The following is a 21,162-nucleotide window of genomic DNA, read 5'->3' on the forward strand; positions in this document are numbered from 1 at the left end:
TCCTAGATATCACTGCCTACTATTTTACTTCTTGCATGCTATATTTATGATAATGGTGTTGTTCTGATGCCACCTGTTGGTTCCATCAGACTGCTTCATGTTCTCTATGCTTAATTACACATCAGCAAACTAGCATGTGGTTCCGCTGCTTTTTGTTCGTTTACCCTACATTTTCTGATGCTAGCTATTACATCACTGCTCCGAGCCACTGTTCATTACTTTTTTGTGTTATTGATCTTCCCAAGTTGCATGACTAATTTGATACTTCTATTAATTATGGAGCTGCCAACCCCATCAAGCAAAATATTTGTTCTTTTGGGGCTGGCACCTCGAACAAGCATAAAAATAGAGTGAAGCAGATATATTGTCGTGTAAGCACACACCCTTGTTTCATTAGTTTAGATAAACCATTGATGATCAATTCGAACCAGTGCATGCGATTAAAATTAATTCACCTAAATAGAGGGTGCAGAATAAACTACAACAACTAGATTTGCAACCACGGGATGCTGACGATATCTTCAAAGAACATTGCAACAGCAGCGAGGCTTCACAGCAACATATGGTAAGCCAGTGTGTTTTAGTACATGCGAAATGTAATGCGTGTGGGATTCTTTCTTGGCTTGTGCCCTCAACCTGTAATCCTACAAAATTACAAATATTTCAGTTGGCTGCTTTGCTGTATTGCTTGATTTGAATGCTTGTTTGTTACTTGTTAGGATATACCTGAGTTGGCCAATATGTCAGCAGTGCCTGTTGTACTATCGTAAAGAAATGCATGCCTAGTTCATTTGAGTCCTTAACTTTTCCTCTGAACTTCATCACAAGACTGTCTTTGTAGTTTATATGAGGCCACACTGTTAAGTGCTTTCTCAGATTATTTCAATTGCTTAGATGCCTTGGCAACTTAAATATAGCGATGGTACACTCCCTTTCAACTAGGGATGTCAACTGGGTCCCGTTTAATCTCGATTAAAGTCCACTAGTGGTATGATAGTTCAAAAGAGTTTTTTGGTTTTTGAGGAAAATGAATTAGGGAGCTAGCAAAAACTAACTAGATGGGACTGGCGGATGTCGTTTATTTGCCACTTACATCCCTAGTTTCATCTTACCATTTTAATTTCTTTTCGGCTGATGCTGCTTCGAACCATTTAAATATAGCTTTCCATGCTCGGCAATAATTCGTATGTTGTTTACCATGTAAGCTTACTGCCTGGATCATGCGATAACTATCTCTTACTTATGTACAGCGGAAACCTTTCGGGATGCCGTTCACACTAGGACACAATGTACAACCCAGAATCTATTCGTGGAAGCAGTGCGCCATCCATGTTACTAGATGGTAGCAGTTCAGAGGCAACACCACCGGAGAGCAGTCTGAGCACATATATTATAGTTCTTGAGGTTCTACTAGATGCAGAAAGAGATGGTGTGGCTGCCATGAATGAGGTAATCTTGATCTTGAGGCTGGAAATTATGCAATTAGTTGCACGCATTATGCAAGCAACCCAAGAATTGGAGGAAGTAAGAATGTTGCATTTGAAGACGGAGGAGGTTTTGCTGTTTCTGCTGTCTGAAGCCCTGGGTAATCCTAGTTCTTCTTTAGATACGAGTTGAAACTGTCATTAGATTATTGTACTTGCATGTTGTGTCATGTCTCTGAATGGATTATGTTGTAAGACCCCCTATGTTTTTCCATGTGTTGTAATGATCCGAATTTTTTAGGCGAGGTAATCCTCAGTACTTGTATGATTGACATAAGGTGGACTGTTTTTCGTGTGAGCATATTGTATTGGATGAAATAACTATTTCACTCAAAGTGTATCCAACCTACTGAATTCGAAGATCACGGCATTTCTAAATCATAATCATATATAAAGGTGGAATAAATCTTTGTTGTGGTTTTGAAGAAATAGATAACAAAATGTAGAATTATCTGTGGATATTCGTAATCTAATACAAATTGGATTTGAATTTAGTTGCCAGGGCCCAGGGCAAACGTGAATGCTAATTCTCCCAAGTTTTGAACCATTATCATTTGTGGGCTGACCGAAGCAAGTGTTTGCGAGATGGAAATTACTGTCTACCCCTGACACTTTGACATCCTTATCGACCGGATTTACACTGCTGTCGATAGGGGTAGACTAGTAACTTCAATCAGACATGACACGACCGCCTCTGAGCCCATTCAGACACGGTGGGCGCCAAATGTGGGCAACAAAACACATTTGATTCAAGCTCGTCCAAAAGACATGTGTCTCTTCCTCCATTTCCACATTCATACACGATGGGCGGTAAAACAAACTCTCCTCGTCCGAAATTGATGTAGGCAAATATTTTAAATAGGGGCAGATGTGTAACTTCCCTCAAACGTGACACAACCGCCCTACCTGTCAGCCCCGTTCATACACCGTGGGCGCCAACCATGGTCGGCAAAATACCCTCTCCTCGCCCGAAATCGCTACCGGCAAATATTTGGGAGATGCGAGATTACCGTCCTATCCCCAACTGACGTGATGTCCAAAATTTTAAAGGGGGGGGGGGTAAGTTCGTAACTTCCCACATTTCAAACAAGCGCGTCCCAAAGTTTGAGATCCCCCTCCCCCTCCATTTCCCCATTCATACACCATCGGCGCCACAACAACCTCCCACTGCGGCCAGCCTCCTCCGTCCGCCACCCCATCCTCCATCTTGCCGGAGCCACTACCCCTACCCCGTCGTCCACTACAAGAGATGGACGTCTCTCATCCACGACGCCACACCAGGATCCTTTCATCGCGTCCCCTCGCTTCATCGGCGCCGTCGTACACCTTGCCGTTGCTGCTCCTACGACCGCCTCGTCCACGGCAATAGGATTTATCCCCCGACCTGGCAGTCTGCCGTCTAAAGTCTTCTTCCCCACCGCCGACAACCATCGCACCCGCAACACCCTCAACGTATTAGCAGGGGCCTACACGGCGTCGTAAGAGAGGTGGTACTCTTCCATATGTGCTTAAGTTATTGGTCTCACCCGGAAAATAGATCATAAATTGTTTACTGTACTTTTCTTGTCCGTACCAAATCGTAGTGGCTAGTTGAAAGCAAACATTGGTTGCGAAGTAGCTTTGTCTGGTCCACTGGTCACCTAATGTTCCTATATTCGTTTCGAAAATCATGTGCGCCACCCACTGGTCCAGCTAGTTCCACTTTCCTAATTTTACTCTTGATGCTTAGGGTTTTCCCCTTTTATCTACTCTATTATGATCTGCGTAGGTGCTTTCTGTCGTACTAGCATTACTCCACCCTTCAAGCTAAACAACACAACACTCAAAATTCCAAAGCTTAGTTGTTCAAATATGATTGCGATATGGTACTAATATTAGTTAACGGACACATTTAATTGGTTAGCTAAAGGTCCCACTTGAGTTTCCAAATGCATGTTGCGACATATAGAGAGACAGCAGGATTGCATTTCTTTGTCACTTGTTGACTGTACTTTCTTGTCCACACCAAATCTAGTTGTTATTTCAAAGCAAACATCGGTTGCTAACTACCCTTTGCGCGGTTTGCAGCTTCAGATTTGCCGTCCCACTGCCACGGTCAACACTATACTCATCATGCTTACGGTTTCCCCATTTTATGATGACCACGATCAGCCTACGTGGTTCGTGTCGTAATAGCACTTCTCCACCCATCGAGCTAAACAAGCTTAGTTGTACAAATTCAAATATGATATTATGCTGATATTAGTAAAACTGAGATATTTAATTGGTCAGCTAAATGTTCCTACTTTAGTTTCAAAATGCATGTGAGCCACATATGGAGAGCCGGAAAGAATAGTATTTCTCTGTGCGCTCTGGTTCATCATGGGTGGGCAACTGACATTGTATAGAAAGACTTGTAATATCTTCAATCTGTTTGCTCTTCTGCTCTTCTTTAAGATGATCTTCTTCTCTTCTTTAATAAGTATGTTCCTTGTTGGGAAGAGTAGCAGAGACATTTGCGGTCGACTGGTCAGGTCGAGTTGTTCTCCCTTAGTATATTTTGAATCTGTCAGGTCAGGTCGACTTGTTCTTCTTTACTATATGTTGAAGCTGTCATCTGCGAAGTATCATCACTTCTGGAGCTCTCATATTTTGAGTAGTAGGCCACATTATATTAATGCACACACCAAATTACAGCATGCATGGCATCTCTCAGAAGAATTGCATAGATAGCACAAAGGGGTTTACAGGGGGCAGTATTGGATTAGAATCACTTCTGCATTAGAAAGATAATCTCACTTGTTTTTATGTTTTCATGCATGTCAGGTATTGAACATTATAAAAATTAATATGAGAATGGACGCACGAGAGGAATATTGCGGAACAATCCACTGGCTAACAAACTTGGCATGGTGGAGGATGGCCTATCTTATTCACCCATCAAGGTGCTTGCTCTAACTTGGCAAGGTTGTATAGATCGCACATACTTTGCATCTGACCTCTTGCACTACTTCTACTTTGTTATACCATCTGCTTAGTTTAAGCATCATATATGAGTATATGCCACACCTATCCATTTTCTGTACCTATTCCATGTGTCGTCATACTATGTTTTTCCAGTCAAATGTTGTTCTTTTGTAATAGATGTCCAAAAGGAAAAGGGTGAGTGCAGATCCTTAAGGAGTACAAACTAGGTATTTGGAAAAGGTAGTGATACTTGTTAAATCAGATAGATGAGCAGCCACAGAAAACACAGGCCCAACTGTACCACACTTTACCCATACTCCACTGGCCAAACCCCTATTAGAAATGCTGAGAGCCCAGCATCAGGTACTGTCTATGATATCAATTCAAAATTTGAACTCCTAAATTTCTGCATGTGCCCTACCTTCTCTCTTGTATGAAAACTAATTTCAGATGAATCTCCTTACTCAAAGGATCATAGGATCTCACAACAATACTGAGCTCTGCATTGCTCTTGTCAGTATCTTTTGCCCTTTGTCAGCATACTTACACTCATTGCTGTTTGATTATGTAGCATCACTGTAAATGTTCACTTCTTTATCCTTCCTTTGCTTGAAATTATAAGATCTATATTTACTCTTAGATACATGTAGAATTAACATAATGGTTATGAAGTTTTGGATTGCTCATGTAAGTACCTGTTGTCATGTACTCCCTCTGTATCGAATTAATTGTTGATCAATTGGATGTATTTAGAACTTAATAATGCTAGATACATCCATTTGAGCGACAAGTAATAACAGACAGTGGTGGTATTACTGTACTTGTATCGCGAGATAGTAGATTGTCTAGCATTACTCTGCATCTTATCTGCCCTGCTCTTCACTTTCTTCAAATTATCATGTCTACATTTACTCTTACCAAAATCAAACATACAACTGATGGCTCGAGTGCACGGCACCACGCGAGGCGAAAAAGACCACCGCACCGCGCCCGCGCCTGGGGGCGCAGCGCACCACGCGAGCGCAAAAAACACCGCACCGCGCGAGGGACGAAAACGGCATCGAACCCTAGCCCCAATCCACAGCCCCACGTCCCTCGCTCCTTCCTCCCTCACCCGCCGCCGCTCCCTCCCACCTCCTCCTCCTCCTCCTTCTTCTGCGCCCTCGGAGCCCCGCCGCCGGCTGCTACTCCTCCACCGCCTCGCCTCTTCCTCCTCCCCGCCTTCCCATCGCTCGCGTGCAGGCCATCGTGGCCACACGCTTCGTGGGCGAACCCGACCGGCCCGTCGCTGTTGGCTCGAGCTGTTGGGAAGAGGGAGGAGTCCCGAGACAGGGTGAAGGCGCAGGCCGTGCCTGGTGAGGCGGCGCCGCCGGCCATGGGACGCTGGACCTCGGGGAGCCCCATCCCAGGCCCGCGCCCAAATTCTTGAGCAAGGGAGGATAGATCGACGATGGCGCATCACATAAGGGAATGGGAGATCGAGGAGAAGGGAGACGAGGGTGGGTGGTGGCTTGCAGCATGGGGCGGTCACGTCCAATGAGGGTGGTGTTCTGTGGATCTGGTGCCCCCTCTCCTTTGGCGACCTCCTCCTCAAGCGTTTCAGGTGAAATGCGGTGAGGAGCAATGCACACGCAGCCAATGGATGGGATGGTGCTGCTACTGGGCAGGTATCATCTTTTGTGTTGTCTCTCCATCTCTCAACTTCCTTGCCTCTCCACCCTCGCTTAGCCTCATTGGGTGTGCCATTCGTTTCAGTCTAGGACATCCAGTGGTTGGAGTGGGGGCTCTGTTCTGTGAGCTGACCGCTCCGTCACGAACAAGCAACCATCTGCGGCCTTGCAAGGGTCGACACCGCCATTGCCGCCTCATCTGTCCTTTCCAGATGCCATGGTCTCCTCTCCTCTACAGAGACCTCCTCATCTGCTGCCGATGGCTGTGAGTTCACGGCTGCTCCGGAGCTCCAACGAGCCAAGGTCATCTCTGAACTGCATTTTTTTAAGGGAAAGATAGATACAAGAAGAAATTAGTCTGTACGTGCCCTTATTTATTTTGATTTTTACCACTCCTTGATCAACTCATGCTGACATATCAACGATTCCCCGGACTCCCTGTTTCTAGACTGCTAGACATGTTAGTTGGTTTTCTTCTTTCTTATCCTAGGATGGCATTTTTGTTTAAGGGGGAATTAATTCTTTTTTTAATAGTACATCTTCCCCTTTTACCAATAATCTGATTTGTATATATCAATTTATGGGTTTCTCCCAGCTGTGTGCAAATCCGACAAAGAAGAGAAAAGGAAGAATATTGAGGAAGAGTTTTGGTGAAGAAGAACAAGGTGAACTCCCTCTCTCTCTTCCCCCTCTCTCTCATGTACAGCCATGGTTGTTTGCAATTCTTGTTTCTTCTTATGGTGCATCTATGATCTTCCTAGCTTGTTTTCATTTCTAAATTACCACACATGTGAGCACCACCACAGTCTAGCCAGGTTTGGTTCAGAAGATTTCTTTGTTCCCTGTCTTGTCGATTGTTTTCTAAAGAAAGAAAAACAGGTTTTCCTCAACAAGGAAAATAAATAAATGAATGATACTACTGAAAGTACTGACTAGCTAGCTTCTATTCTTGTCCTAAAATTTGGTTCTGTGATCAACATAACATGCATGGAAGAACAATGTCACTCCTCCATTATCTAAAACCACATGTGCGTGTGCATGCAGAGTAGAAATGGATTGTACAGAAAATAGCATACTAAATGTTCTTGATGATCTGATCATGGACCTCGGCAAATTTGACAATGCTATCGACACTCTTTGCGACGCTGTATAATATCTTACACACTCATATTCATTCGATATATGCCCTTGTATATGTTATACCCTTTTTTAGACGAAGTATATGATACTGCTTACCAAACATAGCTGTTCTGTTACACTTTTGTCAGGGAATAGAAATGAAAAATTATAATTTAATTACTCTGGCATCTACAGTGGAAGGATCGGTTTTTATGGCATGCACTACAAAGGAGAGAAGTGGACCATGTGAACGTAGTACAACATTGTTGTTAGTTCGCGCAGTCGAGGTCTGCTCAGGAAGACACAGTTCGACCGAACAGCTGTTGTGTTTTCCCAGTTGTTTGCAAATCTGACGAAAAGGAGCAAAGAAAGAATATTGAGGAATATTTAGGTAAAGAAGAACAAGGTGAACCCTATGTCTCTCTTCCCCCTCTCTCTCTTGAACACCCATGGTTATTTGCAGTGCTTGTTTGGAATTCTTATGGTGCATCTATGATCTTCCTAGCTTGTTTTCTTTTTCGGGTTAAACTCCAATCAAGCATTGTGACGTATTAGTCATAATTTTATTATTTTCCCCTCGACTACTTTCTTTTGCCAAGATGAATTAATGTGTAGGTTTTCCACCACAAGTTCGTTGCAATGCCTTATTTTGTATTTAGTTCAGTTCAACTCTGGAGAATAGCAGTTTGATTTTTACCCCTTGACAAGTTACATTGGTACTGTATACAGGTTTGTGTATGATCTTAGTTCCTACAAACTGGAAGGCGAAGATAGATTAGTTTACCATTTTTTACCATCTTCAGTCACAACCATATTTTCCGTCATGAAAACACTCTTAACTCTGAATTTGCAACTGTTCAGTGCATTTATGTTGCTTCCTGCAAGGTCAATGATATGGTGCCAGCTGGAATTCATATTCAAGCTAATACAGTGACTAAATTTGGCGAGGTTGGCACCTTACTGCTACTCTGTTGATTCCTCTTTCTTATAATTATGTCAATATGTCGTTTCTTGAGAAAATATGCTTTTGTACCTAATCTTGATATGCTGGAGGGTGACTGATTTTGACAACTGAGTGTGTCTTAGTCGCAGTAGGGTAAGGGCATCCATAATTTTGATCGTGGTACCGTAGTTTCCAACTAAACTGTCATTTGCCGATTCTATAGCAGTGATTTCATATGCCTTACTAAATATGCTCTTGTTTTCTGAAGCAGCGAGTGCCTGATCATGATCTGCGGGAGGGTAACGGTTATTATAATAATTGAGTGTACCCAATGGAGGCTGCATTACATAATTAATGGGAGGGTAAGGGCGTCCATAGTTTTCATTGAACTACTGCAGTTTCCAACTGAATTTTCATTTGCAGATTCCGAAGAACGGAGTTCTAGGTTCTAACCATGTCGCTTCCATTTGTTGTATTCTGAGAATAAATCTTGTTCTATATCCCTGCATTGTTATCCACCGGACTCTAAAACAAAAATCAATGTTTGCACATCCAGACAAGGTAAACTTATGATGAGTGGACTCCACAATATAAATTGACATTCTATGTCAGTGTAAGTGAGTCTATACTCACCGAGGAACAATTTGATCTGATAACTATGAAATGTTCTTTGTTGGTTTTGGTTCTATAAGATCAAGATCTATAATTATATTCACTTTACATGTTAACATGTTGTAAATAAATTGTTATCTAATAGTCAGCAATCTGTGGGAGCTTTTCCTCACAGTAGGGTGTGTTGTTGATGTTTTCTTGATCTATCAGTGAACTTGTATCATGTGGCTAATATGTATATACAACGAGACTTTGTTTACGTTCGCCCTTTTTGTTCTGTGCGTGCTTGGTGAATTGCTTACCCGGTGTGTGGCAGAAAATAGAAAGTCGAGTTTGATTTCTGTTGTGGCATTGCAATAGATGACCAACCTTTTATGTTATGTGCTTTAGCTTCTTTTCAAATTTTAGAGTGACAACCGTTTGACAAAGGGTGAAATTTTTGGTAGGGCCTAGGTGGAAAGTATTTGATTAGTTTTTTGAGAGACTGAACTATATTTTTAATTCTGTTTTGTGCTAATGAACTACTTTTTAATCACTTTCTTATGAACGTATAAAATAAATTACATTGTAATGTATCATGTTGTATTACATGAAAAGGTGTTGAAAAGGACGCAATCCATCAAATATATGTAGTATGATATAGGATCCTCGCTTTATTGTATCCATATGTTGTAAGGAGATTATCTTGTCCATTCATTATTCTTATTATTTGTCCTTTTCACATTAATCGTGAGTAGACTTGGGCCATTGCATTTGATGTTGATCTTATTTGCATATTAGTCCAAGAACAACAATTGCTCTTTGTTGTGGCATTGCTGGAGAAATACAAATGTATATACCCGTTTCCCACTGTCCAGTCGAGGAGATCCCTGAGGCATTTGATTCTTGTGGGACTCCAACACATCTTACAGGATCATCAACAAGTGGCCGGGCCTCTGCATTACTCAGAAAAGCTTCCGACAGTTTCCGATTCAAAAGAAAACAAATAAGAAAGGATGCATTGATTATTTTGGGTTGATCTTGTTTGAATTTCCAGTGAAATTCAAACTTGAGACCTTACTCGAAGTATTTAGTTCCAATGGAACTAAATGAATTTCCCAAAATGCCTCTTTGGGTATTAGTTGCATTTTTATTTGGATCCTTGTATATTCAAACAGTTTCTGATTCAAAAGACAACAACAGTGAGAAGATAAAATGATTAAGCAACACCCAAATAGTGGTCGCAGCAGATCTCTCTCTCATTCTCTTTCCAGTTTGGTTGACCATTCTTTCTGTTCTTAGGTCTTTGATCTGCTTTCTTCTTCAATGAAGTAGACCACGATCTCCTACACATTCTGCCTTGCTCCCCGGGGCAACCTTCTATGTTTTAGATCCACTCTTTTTTTTTGAGAGATAATGGGCAGCCTCATTCATACATTTCAGAACTGTTCAGTACAAACTATATTCCTGATAACTTCAGGAGATACATTAAACCAGCATGACCCTTCATCATGTTCAGCAGACTTTGCTAGAACATGTGCTGCCTCATTACAACTTCGACTAACATGAGTAAAACAACAGGATAAGAACCTTGGAGCCCTACTCTTAATATCAAAAACTACAGCACCTGTGTGAGACCTGTCATCCACTTTACTCTTAATTTTGTTGATCAAACTGGCACAATCTGTCTCCACAAGGATTTTCTGGAAACTGGAATCTTCAGCAAAAAACAACGCATGGCGCATTGCAATAAGCTTCACCCAGCTCCGGATTATCAACATGATGAATAAACCCTCTGCTTGCTGCCAGCACCAGACCTAGATGATTTCGGATCACAACACCAATGCCCATGCGTTTAGTCTGGGCAAAAATCGCAGCATCAACATTGACCTTGACCGACTCAGCCGGCGGCGGAGACCACTTCGGGATTGACACCTGGTGCTCACGCCTATTGGAGCCAGTCGACCTGAAATTGTGCAATAAGATGAAATCGACATAAGCTCTGGTGTGTGCCGACGGAATTCACTCTTTTCGTTCTGGTTTTAACTATGCTTATGATTACCTGTCTTGCCGAAATTCACTTGCCATACGCAAGTCTTCTGGTGTGTGCCGACGGAAATTATATTTGCGCAATCAGATTAGAGTAGATAATTTCCTAACCTTGATTCCTTATCGATTGCTTACTAAAATGTATGTACAGTTATTTCATTCCATGCTTACAATCCACAAAGTTAATTCTTGCGATTTACTTCCGCTATCAAAATATGTTTGATTTCCTATACCCGTAGGTACCATTGTATACCTGAATCCATGTGATTTCATGTCTCTATGGTTATATTGATTATCTTGTAATCTCATGTCATCAGTTTTCTCAGGGGTTATTAGATTCTTAACGGTGCTAAAACTTTGTTGGTAATCATTCTTAATATACACTCCATTTACAGCTTGTGCCTAACCTTTGGATTTATCTTCTTTCAAAGTGATCCTCATTGGGCTGGTTGAGCTATCCAACAAGTTTCTAGCTGAGGCAATTTGAAAAGCTCGAGCTCCCTAAACCAGTCTACTTCGTACGTAGGCTTGAGGAGGGTGGATATGTGTCGGTAGTTGAGTTTTACCCCACAAAGGAGCATTTCTGCATTTCAGCAGAACGAATTGCGCTGTCAGACCCGTATGTAAGGATGGGGTGTTATCGATGAATCAGGATGGGGTGTTATCGATCAATCACGCGGCTGTTCGAGCCCTCAGGTTCATGGAACGGAGAGAGCACAAGGTGCTTCTTGATTTCAACTATGAGCATCTGCAAGAAGAAAAAAAAAGGCATATGCAAGCATCACAAACAAGCTACTCGAAAAAGGAAAAGAAATTAAGAAGCACAAGAAGACCATCAAACAGATGACTAGGGAAGGGTGCGAGTATGTGGATGAAGTGTGTGTTGCACCAAACGAAATCCATTATCATGCTGGAGCTACCTACTGCTTCTTCAATGACAGACATGCTCTTCTGGAGATTCATGATGTCGTGGTTGAACTTCAAAGCATTACAAGCGCGGCATGTCTCTCACTGCAGCAGAAAGGTATATACCCATATGATCCAAGCTCAGACTCAAGTTGTGGTGTGGATTTTGTTAATGAGATGGGTGATGGCTACAACTATGAGTGATCACCGTAGGCATAGGCTTACTCTTAGGCAGTCTGGTATGCATACTAAACGCAGCTATGAACACTATGCGTTGTACTGACTTTGATGCATCTCTCTCCATGTAACTTTGCTTATCATAAACTAATCTCAAGCCTTTCTTTTGGCCTATGAACCTACCTTTAATGTAATAGATAACGCTATCATACATAAATATCTACTTCCTTGCTTCAAAGATTTAATGACTGGTCTCTAAATATTCTTTTCTTCCATGGTTCGCTCTCGCCCTTTGCGCCATTGGCGCAACGGGACGGGCTCCCCTGCATCCTCCTCCTCGCGGGCGAGGACGACGCCTCCGGAGTGAGCTGAGGGTGGGGGGCGGGTCAAGGCTGCTGTTGGCGGCCTGGATGCAGGCGATGGTGGCGGCCGGCGGGGGTCTGGCGGGCGAGGGAAGGAGCAGCAAGACTGGTGATGGGCCAAGCGCCACCAGAGGAGGGGGAAGGGGCGACTTCGTGCTTCGCAACAACAGTTCGTGTCCATGGTCCTCTTCCTTCCGCTTCTTTCCTTTCGTACTAATCAGCTCATTGTTCTTGTTCATACCTGTAGGCCATACATGATACATGCTCATTTTTCTTCTCTGTATTTTTTCTTGTTTATACCTACAGAAAAAATTGTGGTGGTGATGGTTGATCTAAGTATCAGATTGGTTATATGGAAATGGGGCTTTACTTCCGGAGATGTTCCCAATGAAGGAGCTTCGAGGCGAGCACTCCAATGATGTAGTTTTGTATATGGCATAATCTGTAGGAACCCTCTCTTAGTTTCTTTTTGTTCTTCGTTTCACTCCTGTTGATTAGTCAACTTCAGGGTATGTTGAATATGACAGTTAATGAAGATGATCGGGAAAGCTCAAGGACAGCCCCTGGTTGAGGAGGCCGAGGAAAGCCCACAGTCGAGGAGGGGATGCTCGGCACAGGTGAGCTCTTTCTTCCTCGCTTCCTCGTCTTCCCATGGTCACATGAGCTCCTCCCTCTAATTCATGTCTTTCTACTGTATTCCTTATTTGCAGCTAGGGTTTGGGTGGGGGTTGGTTCCAACACCGATGATGACATTGGCCAACAGCGGCACATCCCTCGATTTCCATAACCTCACACCATGAGTATGAGGTTGCATAGGCAGCTGGAGCTTGTCCCCTGCGCCCTTCTCTGGTCGTAGATAAAACTGTCATGTTGCTTTAGATTTAAGTGGCCAAGTCTTGATAGTAGGCATGGCTGAACGCGCCTTTTGTTGAATTTGGACACCATCTATAATATAGCTATTTGTTTAGGAGCTTGAACAAGTCTCGGTATATGTTAATTTTGCAGAACTGAATGTTAGCACAGAATTGTATGAGTCTCGGTCCAGTCAAGGTTTCTTTGTCTGCAATTGAAAATTATGTGAGAACTGGGTTTTTCCTCCAATACCCCAATTTCAGCAGATATTGAAAACCTCGAGAGTTTGGTGCCATTTGTCACGCTTGTATACTTAATGCTATTCTTTGTGTCTTTAATAATGTCTCACCATTTGTACAACTCAAAAGAGGATTTCCCATGAACATTTTAGCACTACTCTTACCTATCGATCAACAAAAGTTATTCTCTGCAGGTTAAATTTGTTTAAAGATGATGCTATGCAAAATGCGTAAGCTGGGGATGGCATGACAGTGCATGGTGATGCTGTCGGTCGAGAAGTACCATGCCGGTGAGTAATTCCTCTAGGCCGCTTCTTCGATTTGCTCTTGTTGAATGACAAGTTTATGCTGGACTAGGATCCGATTCATGGCGTTTGGTGCATCCGCACTAAACTTCTTGCTGGATTTGGTAGGGAGAGATATCCTTCGGTTTCTAAGTAAACCTGAACAATGATGTAGCATCCCAAATTTCTCTACACCCCAATCATTCAAATATTTTGTGATGCCTATGCCTCTGTTCTTATCTTCTGAAATAATTTAAGATCAACACGGTGATTTGAAAATGCAATCAAGCACAACAGGATGTTCCATGTCCATTGGTATATTTATTTCTCTATTTTAGATTCCCCTAAATGAAAGTTGCAATGACGCCTGATTATTGTATATGCTAATATGGTGGGCTTGTTAGGTTCAATTTGTGGTGGCATTCGGTTCTTTGTACAGTTCTGCTGAACGCTAAAAGAATTAGCTTATTTAATTTCTTCCATTTGTTGTGCCTGCCACTGATATTCTCTATGGTTCCCTTGGTTGCAGCTCTTGCCTTCCCTGCCAATGCTTCCTCCTACCATGCTAGCCATGTGTGCCCTCACCTTTGTTCATCAATTCGTGTGCAGGTATGGATCGGTGATGTCAATGCCCATAGAGCCATTACCTCATGCATGATGTGTGTTTTGTGTGTGCTAGTTTGCCGGTTAGTGAGTGATAATATTCTGATGAATGTTTCATCAGTGTAGCAAGTGATCAGCAATAGACAACTCTTACTTTTGGATTGAAGTGCAGATCTTGCTAATGAGTTAACTATTGACTCATTTATGTATTCTTATGCCCCAATGCTTCATTAAGTATTCTTATTTCTGCAACATAAAATTATTTCTTACCATCTTCTATTGTTTCCTCTGTTTTTATAGTTATTCAGAGAACACCACATGTCACATGAATTCTAGACTACTTGTCTACAGTTAACTGGTTAGAATCAGTTTCTTGAGTTTGCTTGCTTAGCATGTAATATTTCACTCACTAATTGTATTATTTCACGGTTGGCAATTGTTAGAACCAGGTCTTGAGTTTGCTTGCTTAATCGTGTCCCTGTGTAATTGCTCACCAAGCTCGCCAATGTGAGTTTGTCCCACATAATGGAGTTTCTATGAATTTTTGTAGTCCAGAAATTCTTGGAAATTCTCTTGTTGCTGTTATAATGTGGGTGTGTTCGGCTTCCTTCTTCATTAAAGGTGAGTCCTTTCTTTCAGGTTGGCCAACATGATGTTGTTTCTGCTGCAAAATAATTCGTTATGCAATTATGGTTAGGTTGTCCTTTTTCCTTCATAACCGCGTTTAATGGGTAGCTGTTATGCTCACTTTCCTCAAAGCAAGGTTGTGTAGCCATGCTATTTTGTGCTTTAAGAAGTAAGCCGACACCAAATCAGTAATCATGTGCTTCTGCTTTGTTGGCCCAAAGTCACTATTTTTTGTGTGTTATCTTTACTCTTTAGCCATTCCAAAACATTTATCTGATTTTGCAGTATTGCAGACCATAGAATTACAAGTTGGCCATATTTTTGAATGTGTGAACCTCACATAGATGTCGTGCGAATGCAGTTTGACAAGAGTCGTAAAACCAATGGATAAGAGACTGTTTGATGGTGAAAGCATTTATGCTCGTGGTGACTACCTCAAGTGTGCCAGAGTAAGAATTTGTCACAATTTAGTTTAAGAAGACTATATTATAGTTCTGCAATATTACATGCTTATTACATGAAGAGGACCCATTTGGCAACACTTAAATCATTTTATGGCGCCTTTGTTTCTGATCTACAAAACAACAACTTTTACCGAGGCTTGTTATTTCTAATTCATTCTTTTTCCCTGCTTGCTTATTGTAACACAAGCCACCATGACTCTAATATCAATCATACACACCTGTTCGATATACTCCCTATGTCGTGCAACAAGCCAAAAGTAATCCATTGGAATTTATAGATGCTTACAAAATATGCAGCCCTATTGGTAAAAAAGGAAAAAACAATTTTCAGATGCCACTGTTTTCTCCATCGAGATTAGCCTTCATAAAAATCACATTCTTATTTTCCTTCACAAAACATTTTGTCGCCCTTCTGTCTACCATAGACAACCAATCATATAGCCCCCTGACTATGGTATACATTTTTTTATGCCAACAGAAAAAATGTGTACTACTAAATCTCTGTGCAACGCCTGCACAGAAATATTTTTTTCATTAACAAACATAATAATGTGGTTCTGCCCCGCAAAAATAATAAATAATGTGGTTCTGGCTTTTGTAGCCGCAAAAAACGCTCTCCATCAACTAAACAAGTTTCTGTAAAATAGACTGGCCTGCTTAATACAGTGGCTTTCGAAAATTTTCACAGCCCATCACCAGCCCATAGAAATCTTCGCCTGACCCTTTTTAGAAGGAGACCGCAGCTCCCATTAAACTCAGCCGCTCCAGATTCCTTATCCAGATCCACCGCCGGACCACCTCCCCCATCTGCATCGACAGTGACTGACCTGGCATCGACCGGCTCCTGGAGCCATGGCCAAGAAGCCGCTCCGAAGTAGCGCCGCTGTCCGTCGTCACGGCGTGCTACCGACGTATTCGCTCACGGCACGCCTGCCTCAAGGACTCACCAACGAACAAGCCACCTCTTCCCTTCTGCATACGCGTTCCAACTGCCAGATTTATAAGGTAGGATCCAACAACTGCATTAGATTCATACAGACGAGCCAAGATTTCTCTTACAGAATCGATAAAGAGGCAAATCAATTTATCTAATACTTATATAGTTATTTTTATGAGAGATAACCTAACACTTACAATATCATCTCAAAATTTCCAAATAGATCCTGTACATCTTCCATCAAGCACTATTTTTAGATGCTATGCTCAAAGACAGTGTAGCTCCAAAAGTCTGTATGTTACGCCCAGCCTACAGGAGATGTTGTTATAGAGACTATGACAGAGTTTTCCCGATCTCTGCAACGCTTGCCAGAGAGCACTGTCAAGAGATTTGTTTTTCAGACTCATCTTGCTACTTTTTCCGGTTTATTAACATATGAAATCACCATAATTTTTGCCATGTCTCTGGTTCTTAATATGATGCTCACAAGCACTATCCCATCCAATCTTCAAGTCAATGAAGAGCACTCACATGGCCAAGAGCCATGAGATCTTCATCCGCCATACCTTGAAAATGAGGCGAGAGAGATCTGCCCTCTACTGGGTTCGATGGGATGCCGTCGATTTCACCCACTGGCATTGAGCGATATGCTTCCCCTCCCACATAAAGAAATCAGATTTTTGAGGGCTAGGATTATTTATTAAATATAATGACCGCCTTTTACTACTAATGTCCTGTTAAGTCTATGTGCATCACTGTTAATCATCACAAATAATACCATGGTCTAATATATCAGCTTAATTATTCTATTACTTCTTTCCAGATGGCTGCTGTTAAACAAGAGGAGGTAGACACAGCCAATGATACCAGCGGTGGCCAAATTACCCATGGTAATTCTGAAAAACGTATTTATAATTGTTTATATTGCAAAGAATGTTTCTTCTTCTTCGCTGATGCATGCTGTTTGAATAGTTTTTTGCATCACTTACACATGCAAGTTGATCAAGTATGTAATAAAACAAACTTCTTTCAGGGTCCAATAGATCTTCTGTTTGCTATTCATTAATGTTGTATTTATTTGTTGTTACATGTGCAAGCACTGCTTACTACTTCTAGCTTACCATATAGGATGGATACCATTTTCTGCCTTTCACTAATACACACAAGCTAATTAGCCCCTCTGTTTGTTTATGTTATCCTCTATCTGCTGTTGCAACCTTTTACAATGATCTCCTTACCTATTCAACACAGACGAACCACTATGTCGGAAGCACAATAAGCGACACGAGTATATTCATCGCCCACGCAAAGCAAGCTTAATCCAAAAGTTCAAAGGCAAGAAAATCCATCTAAAGCCTGGAAAGTCCATTCTCCGTGGTAAGAACTACATTACTCTTCCCATTCCATCAGCTCTCGCAACAGCTACTGAAAAGTATAATTTTGCGCAATTTAACATAGGTGAGCCTTGCAAGCACTACTTAGATGAGTTTAGTCACCACGTTACGTTGTGTGGGGCAACACAGTTAGGCTCTACAACATAATGTTCGTGCACTGCGAAAGATCATCCGCAGCACCACCACGCCTAATAACTACTATGTGTGCCACATGACAGAAACATTTGCAACACAAGGCAAAAGAATGGTAATCCTTTGCAATTATTCTGTTTTGTTTCATATTGCATGGTATAAAATGATAGTGACTAACCTTTACAATTGTTTTCAGTACTTTAATGTCCACTTTTCTACGGGTTCCCTTTTCCCACACATGAATGCTGACCACGGTGAACTTCCAATCACAACTGGAGACGGAACAACCACCGTCACGGTCCGCTTTATCAAGGGAGTTGACAAAAGGGCCACCATCACTAAAGGCTGGAGCGACTTCTTTCGTCGGACCCACATGAACGAAGGGCAAGCATATGCTTTCGGCTTTAAATGCACTTCCAAGGGATTGCGCCTGATTGTCTACTCAATATAAGCAAGCTGCAGGAGCCCCTTGCTATATAACATAGTATTAGTATAAATGCCTACAAAGACATCTATGTTTATCCTCCTTTTTGATCTTCTGTAATCCCCTAAGACAGTGTTGTGCATTTAGCTATCGATTATCCGCTACTTAGACTGCTCTATCGCATGCTTTTGAAACAACCATGATAAAGGAAATATATGCTCCTTCAAGTGCATATCCAAAGGCCTCTGCATGATTATTTATCCAATTTGAAAAGATCACAAGGGTACTTTCCTACATGACTTGGTGTATCATTTTCAATCTTATGTACTTACTGCATATAGTATATGAGCTATTCATTTTGAACAACAATATGTTAATGCATACTCTTACACCAATTGGCTTACATTTGGCCTTTGCGCCATGGGCGCAACGGGTCATCTAGTGTTGAATAAAGCCAATGCCATTGCACATGTTGATGTCTGCATTCCTTTTGTCAGCACCTTTTGCCTTGTAACCCTGTACTTAATTAATTGCTATTTGATTATGTATCATCAGTTTGCATCTGAGCTTCATTATGCTCTGTTTCTTTCAATATTATTTGATCTATATTTATTGTTTACAAAATGTAGAATAATGGCAACGCTTATAAAGAATTTCTTTGGGGAATATATTGAATTATCCTTCCATCAACATGGAGAAGGGCTTTGTCCAGCCCGTGTTAACATGTAATGTAAGTTCATCCTTCTCAAGCCTTCAAACTTTGTTCTAGTATAGATTTGGATAGGCATCATTTCCTCCATTGCTGTTTACTTGCTGTTTACATCTGATTGGATGTTTGCAACAACTACCAGTTTTAAATTGTAGTTGTAAAAACATGTTCCTTATGCAGAACAGATTCATTTATTTGCTTATATAATTGTGAAACCTGTTACGTGTCTCCTTGTTTCTCTTTCAGAGTCGTATCTCTTATGCCAGGCAGAACTTTAGGGAAGATAGTGAGCCAAACCATATTGAGGACAGCGAGATGACCCCAAGGTCTTGTCTTGATGAAGACAGTGAGTTAAAGCTATTCACCAGCAGGTGTGAGACAACCTCTGTGCAGTCACTGCCTCAATCAGTTCGACTTCTTCAGTCTCAACTTAAAGCGGAAAGGCTTGCTTCAGCTCAGCTCTGACTTGAAGTCAAAGATGCAATGAAGATGTCAGAGGACTGCCTTGTGCACTATGCTGCCATACAGCTAGGGATGGAGCATGTATCGTTGACACAACTGAGGTCTCATCAGCTTGTTAGGCTGCTTGCGAGGCCCGTCCTGGCCAGGCCTAGTGCCTTCTGAAGTGCTCTCAGTTTTGTATATTCTTTTTTTGGCGCGTTTATATGCACTGGTGGCGACCTTTGATGCCCAGCGTATGTGTTCCGCGGTCATGTTGCTCTTTATTATCACCGGTAGCGAACTTTGATTCCCAGTGGATGTAATATGTCGTAATTTCTTTATTGTATAGTCTAGGTTTATTCTTTGGTCGGTATGCTGTAATTTAGGCCAGAAGGTTCAGTGGATCTTAGTGTTGTCGGTCTTCCGGCCGGCTCGTTACTCATATGGGCCAAAACATGGGCCTATAATCATCTTGGGCCATTAGCAGGTCTAAACCTATCGTAGTTTCCTGCCTTTAACAGGCCGAGTAAATTTCTAGCCAGCTGTGCCAGAGAATACCATGGGCTTTTAACAGGCTAAAACCTAGATTGGGCTAGCGTTGGGCCGAAAAATTCATGGGCCAATACAGGCCGAAAATGCCTAAGGCCCATGTTTGGCCCAAATAGGACGAGCAGTTAACAGGCCAAAATATATCTCGGGCCTGTTTGGCCCAATAAAATTATGGGCTTTAAGCAGGCCGGTATCCACGCGGGCCATAGGCCCAAAAGTGTCATGAGCCATTATCAGATGGGCTGTAAGCAGGCCGGATTCAACGCGGGCTGTAATTAGGCCCAACTGTTACACAGGCCACTAACAAGCCGATAGGCCAGTTGGGCTGAAATTTATCCACGAAGACTATGGGCCGTTAAGAGGCCTAAAGTTACTTCGGACAAGAAATAGCCCAGTTTCTGCATGGGCTGTTAAATGGCCTAAAGTTAAACCGGGCCGACAACGTCCCAGATGCACCACGGGCCGCTAACAGGCCGAAACTATTATCGGGCCGAACTGGTAAACGTGCATTTAATAGGCTGAAATACAAACCTGTCTTAGAATGGGCCCAAAAGAACAGTGGCATGTTAACGGGCCTGATCCGATATGGGCCGTAATTTGGCCCAAAACACGACAGACTGTGAACGGGCCTGATCTGGTATGGGCCTCAATTTGACCCAAAACATGGCAGGTTGTTAACGGGCCAGCCCACTAGTGTTTGAAAAACATGGTGGGCCTTTAGCTGGGCCGGCCTTTTCACCGGAATGGGCCTCTGTTGGGTCGTGCCACGTGTCGACATATCATAGGTTCCTCCTGTCCAATGAGTTGATGACATCTGTCCCAACGGTGATCAAACACGTGTTTCCTCCGGCCAATGAGAATTTTACACGTGGAAAATCCCCATTGGTCCGGGCTGTTAACGGGTTATCAGATCCAAAACCGGACCCGATAGCTTAATGGCGACCCGTTACAGTCAATGCCACGTGTCAGTCACCCTTGACGAAGCACTTCTATGACGTGCGATTTATCGTCATGGAAGTGGACACTTCCATGATGATAATTTTGGTAATGTCATGGAACACTTCTACGACAGCACAGGTACGACTATCTTGATTCTATCATAAAATCGTCATGGATGTACATGCATGACAAAAAAGTGACCTACTGTGACAAACACGTATCATCAGGGAAGTGTATTTTTTTGTAGTGAGTATAGTCGAGGAATAAAAGATCCTAATACCATCCAATGGTGACGTGGGCCCGTAAGCCACACAGCCATGT

The 21,162-nt window shown here is 42.2% G+C and overlaps 1 long non-coding RNA gene across 6 annotated transcripts; it reads left to right on the forward strand.

Annotated features, from left to right (window-relative positions):
• The first annotated feature begins 5,391 nt into the window (after nucleotides 1-5,391).
• LOC109745036 (uncharacterized) lies at nucleotides 5,392-19,722 on the forward strand. 6 transcript variants are annotated; one of them, XR_012202686.1, is made up of 22 exons: nucleotides 5,392-6,097; nucleotides 6,186-6,403; nucleotides 6,696-6,765; nucleotides 7,415-7,625; nucleotides 8,081-8,167; nucleotides 8,434-8,524; nucleotides 8,586-8,723; nucleotides 11,234-12,429; nucleotides 12,554-12,691; nucleotides 12,775-12,864; nucleotides 12,958-13,054; nucleotides 13,533-13,628; nucleotides 14,152-14,231; nucleotides 14,526-14,583; nucleotides 14,669-14,846; nucleotides 15,214-15,301; nucleotides 17,077-17,143; nucleotides 17,505-17,630; nucleotides 17,712-17,894; nucleotides 17,976-18,486; nucleotides 18,833-18,933; nucleotides 19,159-19,722. It is a non-coding gene; the product is annotated as an uncharacterized lncRNA (long non-coding RNA). The 6 variants fall into 6 exon arrangements; XR_012202685.1 differs by lacking the exon at nucleotides 14,526-14,583 and having other exon boundaries at nucleotides 8,431-8,524; nucleotides 11,198-12,429; nucleotides 14,776-14,846; XR_012202689.1 differs by lacking the exon at nucleotides 17,976-18,486.
• The last annotated feature ends 1,440 nt before the right edge of the window (nucleotides 19,723-21,162 follow it).

This window comes from Aegilops tauschii, chromosome 2 (assembly GCF_002575655.3).
Source record: "Aegilops tauschii subsp. strangulata cultivar AL8/78 chromosome 2, Aet v6.0, whole genome shotgun sequence".
Lineage (NCBI taxonomy): Eukaryota > Viridiplantae > Streptophyta > Magnoliopsida > Poales > Poaceae > Aegilops > Aegilops tauschii.